This window comes from Maniola jurtina, chromosome 25 (genome assembly GCF_905333055.1).
Source record: "Maniola jurtina chromosome 25, ilManJurt1.1, whole genome shotgun sequence".
Classification (NCBI taxonomy): domain Eukaryota; kingdom Metazoa; phylum Arthropoda; class Insecta; order Lepidoptera; family Nymphalidae; genus Maniola; species Maniola jurtina.
The window spans coordinates 1,232,555-1,247,384 of NC_060053.1; the positions used below are offsets into that span (position 1 = coordinate 1,232,555).

The window sequence follows — 14,830 nt, forward strand, 5'->3', positions numbered from 1 at the left end:
TTGGCTGAAATTTAGAATGGAGATACATAATATCCTGGATTAGCACATAGGCTACTTTTTATCCCGGAAAATTAAAGAGTTCCCACGGGATTTCAAAAAACCTGATTCCACGCGGGCGAAGTTGCGGGCATCGGCTAGTTAGATAATAAATCATCATTGGGATTCATCATGCTAAATCCCAATTTAAAATTGACATCAAAGATCCTAGTCAAAGGACCTGTTTCTTTGTTATCATCAGTAACACATATTATATAAATCTATATGTGTTTATATGTATGTATATACTTCATCGCACCACAAAATACAAATGACAGGAAATGGAAAACTTAAAATGTAGATACAAAAAGACGGTCTAATGTATATGTATACCTGTGTAGTCTTATATATATCTATTATATTTATTTTCTGTATATTATTGTTATATTAAATAATATATTATTATTATATTAAATGGTTTAGTTTATTTAGCTATAAGTATTTAGGTTTATTATATACACGACCTCCCATTATATATTTATTTGTTTTCTCCCTAGCGTTAAGGTTGTCTGGAAGAAATGCTATTATGCGATAAGACCACCTTTTTGTACCTAAATTTTAAGTTTTCTTTGTTTTTGTAAACTGTTATTTGTGTTTTGTGGTGCAATAAAGTACATATATACAATATACATACATACATACAGTAAGAGACAATATATACCTACCTGCCTAGGAACGTGCGTAGAGAAACGCGCAAAAATTTGCATGCACCTTTACGTCCCACAATCTCGCTTGGCATCAATTGTTTATCAATCGGAGTGACAGCTAGAGTAGACCATAAAAGCCCTAACTGTACGCTTATTAAACTATGGTCTAATAATAGTGTGATAGGTAAAGTGCGTTGCAACCACACGCAACTCTCATATTCCATCGACATTCGACGGAGTCTGCAAAATTATTGTACTTTACCTACTTAATGGTTAACGGTACATTAACGGGAAACGCCGTTGAAAAACGTGTCAATGGCGTTAACCGTAGGTACTAATCTAACGCATTAATTTTACAACGGCGTTCACATTGCCGTTTGGCGTTAAACGATTGAAACCCCAATTCGATTGGCATTAGACGTAGATTCTTGAGACCGTGTGAAACTAAATATTTTAATGGAAATCTGAAAAACCACATAGAACCACATAGAAAAATGAAGGGGGGGGGGGGGGCATAAACCCGTACTATGCTTCTACTACTAAGTTGCGTATATTTGTTTGGAAAATATATTCTAACGAGCTTATGTTCGCAATTTTGTCCGCGTAGAAGATACTTTAAAGTCCCTATTTTACCCCTTAGGGGTTGAATTTTCAAAAATCCTTTCTTAGTGGATGTCTACGTCATAATAGCTGCATGTCCGCCTCGATCCGTCCAGTAGTTTTAGCTGTGCTTTGACAGATCAGTCAGTTAGTCAGTCAGTCAGCTTTTCCTTTTATATATTACTAGCGACCCGCCCCGGCTTCGCACGGGTGGAGACTACCACGAAAAATCCTATCTATTTTCCGGGATAAAATATAGCTTATACGGATTCGGAAGAATCCCTCTAAGTAATGGTAAAAGAAATTTTGAAATCGGTCCAGTAGTTTTTGAGCCTATTCAATACAAACATACAAAAATACAAAGGTTTCCTCTTTATAATATTAGTATAGATAAAGATAAAGATTCTCTCTTTATGGTAAGCCAAATGAGTCATTTGAATAGAACCCATGTAAAACTTCGGATTCCTTTATTCTTTTTGATTTCGAAATGATTTTCTTGAAGTCAAGGGCAGACGTAATTGTTAACTTAAATTCTTACACCGTGTGGGCAGTAAAGTGCTATTAAGATTAAAGCGTGTACATAGAACTCAGAATAGGTTTAGATACGGCCATACTGGATTAACGATTAATAGATTTGAAGAAATTTAACGGAAGTTTATTAACCAAGGAGTATACATAGGCTACTCTTTTAACCGACTTTGAAAAATGGAGTTGTTTTTTTCTACTTATGTACACTGATGTCTCCGAGATTTCTGAACCGATTTGCATAGTTTTTTTTATCGTTAAGGGAACTTTGCGACATTGTTTCATAAAAAATTTGGATTCCAACTCCTCAATCCTGATGCTGCAGGGGATTTGACCAATCCACGCGGGCGAAGCTGCGGGCATCATCTAGTTTGAGATATCATGTTCATCCACTCTTGAAGCGACTGTTAATGCCATCTGGTAGTGACACTTTTTTTTCATAAAGAATATTAGCCATGCTAATTATGACTAATACTCCCCTTTTCCCACCAATTAAGCGTAAAGCTTGTGCCAGGAGTGTGTACGACAATAGTGCAACAGGTGGGGTTTGAACCGCCGACCTTTCGGAATTCAGTCCGTTCCTTAACCGTTGAGCTATCGAGGCTTGCTTTAATGGTGAAGGAAAATGAGTCAAAGGGAGCCGCAGGATTCAAGCAGCGCATTCGAGACGTATTGACATGTGGAAGTCTCTACAAGAGACCTACATCCAGCACTGAACCTCTATCGGTTGATAATGATGATGATGATGATGATAATATGATAACAGAGACTACTTCTGTGAGTTTATTATTCTGTGGTCGTATAGTTACAATAGGAGTCAAAACAATCTCTACCCACTGCATTTGTCATAATTGCATTCAAGTATCAAGATTAATGGCATTTGTACAAACATGCGAACATTATACTGTATGATGACGTCTGACATAGAAGACTTTGGAAGTTTATGACTCATAAACCCATAGATGAACCAAAGTTACCGATATGGATTTTGAAGACCTTTTTTTCGTGGGGAAAATCTGTCATGGATACCACCGGCCACGGGGGAGCACACTTATGTCGGACTTCTACTGACTAAAAACCCTTACGAAGTTCCATCCCACTGCTGACGACGGAGCACAAGGGACTGCAACACCTCGTTACTCCGCCAGCGGATGTCCGCCGCAGCAGACACTACGTGCCTCCAAACACCGTTAGAGGCATGCCGGAACCACAGCACGCCAACCAACCCGAGGACCACACTGTGAACGACGGGCCGCCCCGTGTCCACAGGTCCTCCCGAGGGGTAAGGTTCGTGGGGAGGGCAATTCCCTCTCCACGTTCCCAATCCTCAGGGTACGGTACCCTAAAAATGTTTAAGGATCGTAGCTTCCCTTTGATACGATTTTTGCTACGATGTTTTCTTTAATTCCCACGATAACATCGCAGACAGGTGAGTCGCAAAATTAATTGATTAAATTAGCAGAAATCGTTGCATCCGAAAAACTAACTAATGAAATGAAAAATTTTGTATAAAAATAATTCGTAGGAATAACACTAAGAATGCAATAAATCATTTACAAAAATTCTCACGATGTGAATTGATGTAATTTATCGAGTTAATCATTCAATTATGATCACTGACGATCATTACTATGATCGCTGATAGATCATTAGACGATGAATAGAAAAATTACGTGCATTACTCACATAGTATACTTGTGGGTAGTTTATCTTGAAGGCTGAATGAAGCCTTAACTTTTTTTTAATTTACAGACTAGGCTGCAATCACACCTGCTAGCAAGTGATGATGCAGCCTAGAATGGAACGCGCTTGCCCAGAAGTTGCCTATTCACTCTTGACTGTTGATTAATAAAATTATAGATTTAGACGCATTTTAGTGTAAAATGGGGCTCTGCCCTCGAAACTGTAGACGAGTATGTATTTTTTTTATTTAGATACAAGTAGGTAAGTCTCACCTGCATTTTCACCTGGTGGTAAGTGATGATGCAGTCTAAGATAGAAGCAGGCTAACCTGGAACTGGTATGGCAGTTTTAATTAAACCCATGCCCCTTTGGTTTCTACACGGCATCATACCGGAACGATAAATCGCTTGGCGGCACGACTTTGCCGATAAGGTGGTAACTAGCCACGGCCGAAGCCTCTCACTGGACCAGACCAGTAGAATTTATAAAATTCCGAACCCTGCCGGGAATCGAACCCGGGACCTCTCTAAGTCTAATAAGACTAATGCGCGTATCACTGCGCCAGGGAGGCTCTTATCTATACTTCTATGATGACGGTCTCTTAATATTATAAATGCGAAAGTGTGTCTGTCTGTCTGCTAGCTTTTCACGACCCAACAATTCAACCGATTATGTAATTTGGTTCAGGTAGCTTGCGCCCCAGAAATTGACATAGTCAGCTTTTTACCCCGGAAAAACAAAGAGTTCCCACGGGATTTCTGAATACATTAATCCACGAATGATCGGACGAAGTTGCGGGAATTATATAGTTTATAATATACAAATATCAATTCATTATATTCTCAACACAATGCACCCACAACAACCTTTACGCAATTTACTCTCATTGGAATGCACTGTTTCTCTGTAACATAACCTTTGTGATTACAAGCACAGCATCTGTAACACCGCAATAACTCACATACGCACTGACTTAGCATAAATATGCAAATTATTTATTCTTATAATTAGACTAGCTGATGCCCGCAGCTTCGCCCGCGTGGATTGGTCAGATCCCCTGCAGCATCAGGATTGAGGAGTTGGACTCCAAATTTTTTATGAAACAATGTCGCACAGTTCCTCTATCGATTAAAAAAGAAATGACGCAAATCGGTTCAGAAATCTCGGAGATTTCGGTGTACATAGGTAGAAAAACACAACTCCCTTTTTGAAAGTCGGTTAAAAAAGTAGCCTATGTTACTCCCTGGTCAATTCTCTACTTGTTTGTGAAAATCCCGTCAAAATCCAAGATTAGCCTTTTCAAACAGACAGACAGACAGACAGACAGACAGACAGACAAAAATTTTAAAAACGTGTGATTCAGTTATGGTATCGTTCAAATAACCATATGACCTTAATATGCGGTTGTTATTTCGAAATTACAGACAGACACTCCAATTTTATTTATTAGTATAGATATATTACGCACGCTAGATACCTACATTGCATACGTAAGAATGTAAGGGGAAAAACCGGCCAAGTGCGAGTCAGACTCGCGCACCGAGGGTTCCGAACTATAGTCGTATTTTTTTGACATTTCAGAACTGTTATGCATAAAAATAAATACAAATCTGTTTTAGAATGTAGAAGTATTTTTAGTCCTTTCATATGATACCTAATTTGTTATAGTAATTTTACTTTGAAAGTTCAAAATACTAATTATTACTTCAAGAAAGCATTTTAAATTAATCAATTAATTATTTTTTTTGTGTGATGTGACGACAAATTCGCTGTTTTCAGATTTTTCCCTTTACGTGTGCTATGAGACCTACCTACCTGCCAAATTGCATGCTTATAGGTCACCGGGAACCCTATATGGCTAAAATTTGGCATAGAGATAGATTATACCCTGGATTAACACAAAGGCTACTTTATCCCGGAAAATTAGAGTTCCTATGGGATATTGAAAAACCTAAATCCACGCGGACGAAGTCGCGGGCCTCAGCTAGTGATAAGATAAAGTTGAAAACTAAAACCCGACTGCGATCGTCTTAATAAACGCTGAAATATTATAGTAAAATTGTTTTTCTGTCGCTTGGTATATTATGATGTTGTATGTAGTATAATTTTTTCTTCTTTCATTTGACACCCCACTCGATACAATAGCAAAAAAAAAAATTTTGGAGACCCCCACTTTTTTCATGTAACATCCGTTAGGTGAATTTTTTCGTATAAAGTGTAGCCTATGTCACCCGGACCTTTACGACGAATCGATTGACACCTCATTCATCAAAATCGGCCCAGTAGTTTAGGCGCTACCGTGGAACACACAGAATCTGGATACAAACATACAAACCCACATACATACTCGTACATACCCACATACATAAATACATACATAGACTGCTAAAATCATAACCCTTCCTTTTGGTTTTGCCGCAGTCGGGTAAAAAATAAGCATAAATCGACCCAAGCGAAGCTACTTCATCTGCATTAGTTTATATCTATTATACTTAGACTTTTTATTCTCATAGGTAGAAGGTGCTATCATAATGGAACAATCAATATGACATTCCTACGCTCTAAACGCCACGTCCTTCTACCAAAGTAGCTCGCCTGGGAACGAATCCACGACCTTTGCCTGTCAATCATACGTTTGATGAATTAAACTATTGTTGAAGTTATACATCAAATATAGAAGCTACCAATACGTAGGTATTTGATGAGATTTACATATTAGTATAATCTACTAAAATCTAGGCCATTAGTTCCCAAAGTGGTCTAGATAGACCCCTAGGGGAAACTCGACGGGGGTCAACATTTCGTGACAAAAGAGTGGGGGTTCAGAATTCGTAATCGGGGTCCACGAAAATGTATCTCCTTTCGATAGTGAAGAACTAAAATATTGGCTTGACTTACCGATTGTATAACTCGTGCGCATTAACATGGCACCTGGCTCGAAAACAACCCTCCTCCCACTTCCAAGCGCGATGTCCCGCTCTCGCCGTGCCGCCGCGCCGTGCGAGACCAGTAGCGGCATGGCGAGAGCGGGGCATCGCGCGGGGAAGTGGGAGGAGGGATTATGTTCGAGCCAGGTGCCATGTTAATGCGCACGGGTAATACGTAGTGACACGTGTATTATTTTAACGATTCAAAAGCACTTGTAAAAAGTTTACGTGAATAAAAATCTATTCTATTCTATTCTACGCAGATGTTACTTGTAAAAACTAGCATATTCTTTGTTCAGTACACAGCTCAGTAAATCAATTATTATTTACCAATCAATTCTCCTTTTTACCATCGAAAACCAAGTATTAATTCGTTAGCCTCAGCCGCAACGCATTCAAAATTCAAAATTCAAAATTCAATTTTTTTTTATTCAATTAAACTTTTACAAGTGCTTTTGAATCGTCAAAATAATCTACCACTGGTTCGGAATGCTGTTCCTACCGAGAAGAACCAGCAAGAAACTCGGCGGTTGCTCTTTTCAAATGTACAATTTACAATAATATGCCATACTGTATACAAGCAATTGCAGCGCCGTGTATTGCTGGAGCGAGTCAAATCCAAGCTTTTTTGTCATTTACATAATCTTCGATTGTATAATAAGCTTTTTTCAGGAGCATACTTTTAATAGATTTTTTAAACTTGTGTAAAGGCAAGTCTAAAATTGATTGTGGAATTTTATTATAAAATATTACATAGTTAGATCTATATTCCCATTTCTACATGGTAGAAATTTGGCTGCAGGAGTCCACCGGAACCAGCTAAATTTTGAAAGTGGTCTATAAGAAAAATAGTCTGGGAACCTCTGATCTAAAAGAACTATCATTCCGAGAACACGGTTCCTGGGCATGGTTCCTATAAATGAAGGAACCTTTCCATGTTCAATCCGCTCCAGCGTGGTTATTTGCTTAAACTCAGTTAATATCACTGAATGATAGCAACCGAGGTTGGTTGTTTCTACATTGCTGCTTCACTGTTCACATTAAAATATTGTTTCATAGAAAACCTTCAATGGATTAGAAAATGAGGTCGGTGGCTATCATTCACTAGCTGATGCCCGCGACTTCGTCCGCGTGGATGTAGGTTTTTAAAATTCCCGTGGGAACTCTTTGATTTTCCGGGATAAAAAGTAGCCTATGTGCTAATCCTGGATATTATCTATTTCCATTGCAAATTTCAGCCAAATCCGTCTAGTAGTTTTTGCGTGAAGGAGTAACAAACATACACACACACACATACAAACTTTCGCCTTTATAATATTAGTGTGATTGTACTCTGTATTGGTTCCATTGTGACACAAAATATGCAATGGTGATGGATGGCAAATGGCTAGTGATATTAATTTAATATTACTTATTATCATTTATCATTATTATCGGTCAACGATTAGGCCGGTGTTATGCAAGAGACAACTAAAATTTAAAATAGCCTTTTTTTATATATTCATACACAAGTTAGGTCCTTGACTGCAGTTTCACCTGGTGGTAAATTATGATGCAAACTAATATGGAAGTAGGCTAGCCTGGAAGGGGCAGTTTTTATCAAACCAATGAGATTTTTGGCTCTACCAGCCTGTATCTAATGACGACTTTATTCTTTTATATGACTTTGATTTATACCTGTCTTGTATTTATTATCCTTATCCATTTATTCTGCGATATAATAAAACTAGCTGACGCCCGCAACTTCGTTCCCGTGCATATAGGTTTTTAAAAATTCCGTGGGAACTCATTGATTTTCCGAGATAAAAAGTAACTTATGTGTTAATCCAGGTTATAATCTGTTTCCATTTCAAATTTCAACCAAATCTGCCCAGTAGCTTTAGCGTGAAAGAGTAACGAACCTACATACATTTATACATACAAGCTTTTAAACACGTTTATAATATTAATAGGATTAGCTTGAAGTTACTGTTTTGCATAACACCGTTCTACAAATGATTTTGTCCTAGACCTCTAGTTAGAACAAAAACACGTATTTCGCAGTTTACATCATAGGCGTCCTAGGTATCAGAAAATCTGTCTGAATCACCAAGGTCTTATTTAAGGAGGTTACCCATACAATTATTATCATTATATAATTTCAATATTTATGATATAATCCCAAGCAAAACACTTCATTTATCATCATTACTAGCTGTTGCCCGCGACTTCGCCTGCGTAGAATTGCCGATTTTCCTTGAGATTCAGGTTTCCCGTGCGACCAATGCCCTTCTTCAGTAGTTAACAACCTAATTGCTGATTTTTGTGTCTCTAAATTAAAAAACATAGGCCTTTCATACAAACTTCAAACCCCTATTTTACCTCCTTCGGGGTAGATTTGGATAAAAAAATTCTAACCTGATACTTACGCCCATATCTCCCAAAGCCACCACAATCCAAACTTTATAATCGCTGATTGTTCCTCCCTATGTTGGGGACAATACTCAGAGAAAATTTCAGCTTTTATAAAATAACGAAGGTCTGGCACTCACCGACTCTTAGTCCATTAATAGATGTTGAATTGTTTACAGCTGTTTTATAATTATAGTTGTTGAGATGGTTATGTAGTTATGACAGTGTGAGCCCATTAGAAATTATAATTCAGAAAACACTTGCTACATTTTGAATAAGAATTTGAGAACAGTTAACCTAGTTTTATGCGTATTAGTAAGTACAAATTATTGGTTTAAGAGGGCTCTCTTCGTCACTCGTTTCATACAATCGTAGTTCCAATTTCATTTGAATATTAAGCAACCAAAAACCATGAAATTTTGCAGATATATTCTAGAAACTAATATCTGTGTCTGTGGTATTTTAGATTTTTCTAAAAAATATGTAGTTTTAAAATTACAGGGGCTCAAAGATTTGTATGAAATTTTTTAAGACCGCGTAACTTTGAAACCGAATATTTTAACAGAAATCTGGAAAACCACAGACACAGATATTAGTTTCTAGAATTTGTCTGCAAAATTTAATGGACTTTGGTTGCTTAATATTCAATATTCAAATATTCAATATTCAAATGAAATTGGAACTACGATTGTATGAAACGAGTGACGGAGAGAGCCCTGTTAAGCATAGTTAAGTAGTGATAGCATAGTGCTTAAGACCTTAGGCTCATATTCGGGGGTCTGGGGTTCGATTCTGGGTACGGACCTCTAAATTTTTGGAATTACAATAGATATGTGCGTTTTAAGAAACTCAATAGATAAGTATCACTTGGTGAAGGAAAATATCGTGAACAAAGTGGGCATGCTTGTGAATCCATACTAATATTATAAATGCGAAAGTGTGTCTGTCTGTCAATCTATCTGTCTATCTGTCTGCTACCTTTTCACGGCCCAACAGTGTAACCGATGCTGACGAAATTTAGTTAGTTAGCTTATATCCCTGTCATCGAAATAGGCAACTTTTTATCCCGGAAAATCAAACAGTTCCCACGGGATGTACAAAAATCTAAATTCACGCGGACGAAGTCGCGGGCAGCCTCTAGTTCTTCATAATGTTCTGAAGTATGCCAATAGTGCCAATTCACACTTGGCCGAGGTTGTCATTCTAAGAGGACATTCGTGCTCCGTAGTGAGACAGTGATAATAATTATCATCATCAATACAGATCCTATGCCAGATCCTTTTTTAAGGACCTGTCTTGTGGAGTCCACGGGTGACCGGAGGTCTGGCAGTTACCTCGGTCAGCATATTAGTCTGGCCATTCAGCGAGGTAACGCAGCCAGCGTTCTGGGCACCCTTCGTTACAGTGATTTGGATGATATTTTCGCTTTATCCATACTTAATAAAATAAATGCGAAAGTATGTCTGTCTGTCTGTCCGTTTGTCTGTCTATCTGCTACGTTTTCACGGCCCAACCGCTGAGCCGAATTTAATGGGTACAGACTTGGGATACATCCCGGGGAAGGATATAGGCTACTTTTATCCCGGAAAATCGAAGAGTTCCTATGGGATTTAGAAACCCCGTAATCCAAGCGGGCGAAGCCGCGGGCAGCCTCTAGTAATTTTTATATTTAAGTATTAGTAGTTAGTAATATTTGTGAATACTGTTATTAATTATTATTTCAAGAATAAATTGATTATATTATGAAACATGGTAATTTAATTTTTAACTCACATTTGTGCACCCTACCTTATAATTATCTATTTAAGATAAGATAAGATAAATACCTAATAAATTATTTATAATTAATATAATATAAAGTTATAATAATAGATGATATAATTAATAATTATATTAACATTTACCGTCGGATGCGTACAATTATCTGCATAAATAATTACGTTTAATTATTACTAGATTATATTTATTGCGATATGCGTTTAAGCTTGCATTTAATTTAATCATCCTACTAATATTATAAACGTAAGCATGTTTGTTTATTGGTTTGTTCTTTAATCACGCCGCAATGGAGCAACGGATCGATGCAATATTGTGCATTAATATATGTATTTGTATTGAAAGACCTTAGAGAATGGACATATGTTACTTTTAATCCCGAAAAATTAAAATCCATACTAATATTATAAATGCGAAAGTGTGTGTGCCTGTCTGTTTACTAGCTTTTCACGGCCCAACAGTTTAACCAATTTTAATGTTTACAGAGTTAGCTAGATATTAATGTAGGTACAAAGTTAGCTTATATCGCGTGGACGAACATAGGCTACTTTTAGAGAAAACATCGTGAGGAAACCTGCATGCCTGAGTATTCTCCATAATGTTCTCAAAGGTGTGTGAAGTTTGCCAACTCACATTAGACCAGAGTGGTAGACTATGGTCTAAACCTAAATCTCATTCTGAGAGGAGGTTAGTGCTCAGTAGTGGGTCGGTGCTGGGTTATTGATAACGATAGTGAACATAATATTATACTAAGAAATTCATAACTGAATATTTGCTCTAGCACCTAGGATCCAATACATTTTCTAAAAGAAACAAGTGTAAATTAACAATTTATTACACCCCCTTCAAGTGAAGGTTACAGTAACAAGAAAAGAGCTGATAACTTTCAAACGGCTGAACCGATTTTCTTGGATTATAGCTAAGAACACTATCGATCAAGCTACCTTTCAAACAAAAAAAAAAACTAAATTAAAATCGGTTCATTAGTTTAGGAGCTACTATGCCGCAGACAGATACACAGATATACGCAGATACACAGATACACACGTCAAACTTTAACATCCCGCTCTTTGGTATTGGGGTTACAAATAAGTACCTACAATTAAAAAAAAAACTAATGTTAGTAGGTAAAACCTATTTTCGTGATCCTCTTAATAAAAAACGCGATCAAAAAACCCCGGAAGCGGCCCCTCTAAACATCTTTGTAGGCACAGGACTACTATACTATAAAAGATCTCAAAGAAGAGAGGAAGCCTCAAAGGTTTGTGAAGTCTACCAATTCCTATAAACCCTTGTCATTCTGAGAGGAGACCCATACTCAGTAGTGGGCCGTTCTGGGTTGTTGATTACGATGGTGCACAGTACTGCACATATTTTACTAAGATATTCATAACTGAATATTCACTCTAGCTTCTAGGATTCAATTACAATTTCTAAAAAAAAATAAGTACAGCAATTTTTTTTTTTTAATCTTAGTAGGTAAAACCTATTTTCGTGATACTCTTTAGTAAGAAACGCAATCAATAATCCCAGGAAACGGCCCCTCTGGGCATCCTTGCAGGCACAGGACTATATTATAAAAGATCTCAAAGAAGAGAGGAAGCCCCAAAAGTGTGTGAAGTTTACCAATTCCTACAATCCCTTGTCGTTCTGAGAGGAGACCCATACTCAGTAGTGGGCCGGCGGCTAGTCATGATGATGATGAAAACCTATTTTCGTGATCCTCTTTATTAAGAAACGCGATCAAAAAACCCCGGAAGCGGCCCCTCTGAACATCCTTGTAGGCACAGGACTATAGTATAAAAGATCTGCCTGCCTTTCACACCACCAGTCGCGCGAATATACCGTCGTAGTATACCGTACAGTATAGTGCGTGTGTTTAGTTGTTAGTGACGAACTCTTAAAGTGTAGAGGTGATTGCATTTTTTTTTAATTTTCTTTAGAGTGTCTCGTGGAAGAAAGGATTTGTGCGTGAGATGTAAAAATGTGGTGCCAAATTGAATGAAAGAGAGCAACTTCGTCAGATAGAAAAGTGTACTTTTTTATCCTCCTTTATTTATTTAACGGCTATGTCAGCCCTATTATAATCTAATTAAATAAAAGAAACACAAAATTCTTAACCTAACGAAAAGAACAGAAAAAATAAAAATAATAAAAGGAAAAGCAAGTGAATATATTATATTTCTCAAGAAATAAGACTTATGGGTTCGAACAGATTTGGCATCCTTAGATGCCAGACGGGCGAGTAGGTACGAGAATATAATTATAAACATGCCCGTATCAAATCTGTTCAAACCCATAAAGCCCTAAAATTTCATCTCTACCAGACTGAAATTGGACACATTCATTAACATTTACTAATTTAGCGGCAATTACTAAATTGTTAAATAAATCTTTAACTGAGTATAATGTGACTTTTGACAGTTTTTGTACAAAATACTGACCATTACTACGATTTTAGTATAAAAATCTGAATTAGGTTATCTAACGTCTAAAAAGTCAGCCCTTAGTAGTTATTTATTAATTGCTGGTTCATGTTTTTTGTAATTCAATCCTTTTTACTGTATGCAAAACTACAAAAAAACTACCTAATTTATTTTGTTTGTCTGTTTCTTTTCGTTACCTAGGTACGCGTTCGCGTGTTTATCATCCAATTGAGTAAAAACTTTATGCATTTGTTGTTGGCATTTGCACGAATATTTCTGACACAGTACCATCAACGTATAGTAAGAAGGTGACGCTAAAACCTCAAAATAGGTACCATGAGCAAAAATCTATGGACCCTCAAACTTCTCAAAATCCTTCAACAGTGTTCAAAATCATGCAACCTTCAACAGTACAGCGGTCATGTCTTAAACCTAGTTCGAACCCACTGTTTTAATCTAATCTAATAACATTTTTTCATTAATTAATGCTATTTAAGTTTTGAAAATGTTCAAAAAAAAAAGTGTTCACCCAAATCTGCCCCGTTTGCCAAAATTAGAGTTCAACGCGCGTGCGGCTCGTGTATTCATTAAAACCACAGTTTAATTTAAAGTTTGAACACAGTTAAGCAACTCTAATTGTGGTTAAACATAACCATTATGATTTCAAAACTATTGTAAAGTATTTTTATGAACGTTCAAATGGCTATAATTAGTAGGAAGGGCATTTTATAATGTCCGATCTTTTGAAGAAAGAAAATTTTTATCTATCAAAAAATCCCAATTTATCTTCTGTACCAATATATTATGTATTAACAGTGCTCTCTCCGTCACTCGTTTCATACAATCGTAGTTCCAATTTCATTTGAATACCAAGCAACCAAAGTCCATGAAATTTTGCAGACATATTCTAGAAACTAATATCTGTGGTGTTTTAGATTTTTCTAAAAATATGTAGTTTTAAAATTACAGGGGCTCAAAGCTTTGTATGAAAAATTTTAAGACCGCGTAACTTTCAAACCGAATATTTTAACAGAAATCTGGAAAACCACAGACATAGATATTAGTTTCTAGAATGTGTCTGCAAAATTTCATGGACTTTGGTTGCTTAATATTCAAATGAAATTGGAGCTACGATTGTATGAAACGAGTGACGGAGAGAGCCATCTTTATAAAAAAGCTGACTGACTGACTGACACATTTATCAACGTACAGCTTAAACTACTGGACGTATTCGGCTTTGGCATGCAGATAGCTCTATTATTATGATGTAGACACCCGTTAAAACAGGATTTTTTTTAAATTCAACTCTTAAGGGGATAAAACAGGGGTTTGAAATGTGTGTAGTTCACGTGGACGAAGTCAAGGGTAGCGGGTTCTAGTCTAATGTAAAATACTAGGTGATGCCCGCGACTTCGTTCGCGTGGATATAGGTTCTTTAAAAATCCTGTAGGAACACTTTAATTTTCCGGGACAAAAAGTAACCTATGTGTTAATCCAGGGTATAATCTATCTGCTTTCTAAACTTCAGCCAAATCCGTCTAGTAGTTTTTGTGTGTAGAGTAAAAAACATACACACGTACACACAAACTTTCGCTTTTATAATTATAGCTAATATTTACTGTATTGTGAAGTGTGATTTGATTTTAGTTCAGCATCAGTTGACTGCACCTAACTCGATTACTGGATTGGTGACTGATTTATAGGGTCCAAATTTTCTTCCAAAAAGTTTCTTTTCTCCCAAACCTTCCAAAGTCGAGGCCAAAATGCCTCTTATTTGAGGGAGTCCGCTTAGATTTAAATTACAACAAATCCATACTAA

General features: G+C 36.8%; 1 protein-coding gene across 1 annotated transcript in view; it reads left to right on the forward strand.

The window, feature by feature from the left end:
* Window positions 1-12,417: 12,417 nt before the first annotated feature.
* Window positions 12,418-14,830, forward strand: part of LOC123878120 — a 45,815-nt gene continuing 43,402 nt past the window's right edge. Inside the window, exon 1 of the mRNA XM_045925199.1 lies at window positions 12,418-12,498. The gene's annotated coding sequence lies outside the window, so the exon portion shown is untranslated. The remainder of the gene's footprint in view (window positions 12,499-14,830) is intronic.